The 1891-nt window shown below is 39.6% G+C and overlaps 1 long non-coding RNA gene across 1 annotated transcript in view; it reads right to left on the reverse strand.

The window, feature by feature from the left end:
- Positions 1-991: 991 nt before the first annotated feature.
- LOC138155912 (uncharacterized) overlaps positions 992-1891 on the reverse strand; it is a 1813-nt gene continuing 913 nt past the window's right edge. The window contains exon 2 of the long non-coding RNA XR_011167024.1: positions 992-1667. This is a non-coding gene — a long non-coding RNA (uncharacterized lncRNA). The remainder of the gene's footprint in view (positions 1668-1891) is intronic.

Here is a 1891-nt window from a genome sequence, read left to right on the forward strand (position 1 = left end):
TGTATTTTGACTACCCCTTTCACTTGACAAGTTTCTCTATTCCAAATGAATTATTGCCCTTTTACCCATAAAGAGTGTAATAGACACCTTACAAAAATACTTAGGGGATAAACGTGTACTAAAAAGGAATCGCATAACAAATCTGCCTGTCTAGGTATGCAATAAACACAAATGGAAACCATACAGGAATAGGATGATGAATCTAAAGACATATGCTTCGTTTTCTAATTTACATTTGATTTCCTTTTTCATCTCAGAAGATAGGCTATATCACAAAATATGTTAACCAGCTTCCTTGTAAAGAAAGACGAAAAAACCATTTTCTGAGGGAAATATTTTTTGAGGAAATTACTTCATCTTTACCTAACATTTTCAAGATTTTGCCTTTTTAATTTCTATTTTAAATCATTTCATAATTTTAATAAGCTGTTTCTCCATTTAGCTCAAAATTACTTGTGCAGAAGGAAAATGTCACTTAAAGTCATCCAAGTGAGAAAATTATGTCCAAATGCCCAATAAATGTTTACTTATTTTTCAATACCTACTATGGGTTGAATATTCATGGAAATTTTTTACACACTGCTGAGCTTTAGAGGTGAAAAACATCAAATTCAGAAACATTGTCAGGAAATTGTTTAGAAACAATGAGGGTTCTCAAAAATGTGAAATATATTTTTAAAAGTCTATAAAAAGTCTCTTCATGGCTCCTCACATGTTAATAGAGAAGACAAACAATAATTATTCATCTCTATTAATATTGGAAAGATATTTCAATTTTATTTGCTTAATGGAATCTCTGAACTTATCCCACAGAGGTATCCTCAGATCAGAAAACTCCAGTAACATCCTCTGCACTTTTCCAACTTAGGAAAAAGTTCAAGTTGTTCTGTCCCAGCTCTCTTGTAATAAAATGCAAGTAAAACACTAACCACCAAGGAGGTGGCCTTAGACTCCTTTATCTCTCTCTCAAACACAAATACACACGCATAAATCCTGTGTAGTTTTTAATAAAGGGGTAGGAGAAGAAGAGAAAGCAAATAAAGTAAGATAAAAATTTTAAAAGACTTAACTTTCATAGAACTCCTCCCCTCCTTTTAAATCATAGCATCATCAGTCTTGGGGTCCTTTCTTGACATTAGTTCAGTCACCCCCATCCCCCTCTTTCCTTGTCCTCCCTTTAAGGTAAGTACTTGATGGCTTTGCATATTTCCCATGAAACTTTCAGAGTGCCCCCCACCCCCCTTAACTACCACAGAGATATAGATAGAGTGGGAGGGGGGAGGTTGCAGAGTGGGACTGGCTAGCTTTTTAGATAGGGTTGTGTAAAATATCACGGTTAGAAAGCCCGGGTGTGTGTATGTGAGTGTGGGGGGAGGGGGGTGGCTTCCCTTTCGGATGTTCCACTACAGTGGAGCTCTTTCAAACTCGTAATAATTGTCTGCTCCAAAGCCGTCCTTTCCCCCTTGGCGGCTGCAGCGGATGCTGCCTTGGGCTCAGGAGGAGGAGTTGCAGGAGGCGGCAGCGGCGGCGGCGGCGGCGGCGGCGGCGGCAGGGACGGCGGTACTGTCTCTTTAAGGGAGCTCAGGCTGGGGTGGCGCTTTCCTCTGCGAAGGCTCCTTTGATATTAATAGTGTTGGTGTCTTGAAACTGACGTAATGCTCGAGGTCCTGACAAGCGATAACATTTCTGATAAAGAACTGATCTCACTGCAATCTAAAGCCTCCTCTTTTTTGGTGCTTGTTGTTGCTCCAGACCCTGGGTTTTCGCTTTTTTTTTTCTTCTTTAAAACAGAAAAGCAAAAAAAAAACCAAAACCCAAAAACCCACATCAGGCACATCCTAGATCTATTTCCTTTCTCTTTCTCTCTCTCTCTTTAAAAGAGGGGGGGGGG

The sequence above is a fragment of the Petaurus breviceps genome, unplaced genomic scaffold (assembly GCF_028583685.1).
Source record: "Petaurus breviceps papuanus isolate PSGF00001 unplaced genomic scaffold, PetGlider_PUasm1.0 98, whole genome shotgun sequence".
Taxonomy (NCBI): domain Eukaryota; kingdom Metazoa; phylum Chordata; class Mammalia; order Diprotodontia; family Petauridae; genus Petaurus; species Petaurus breviceps.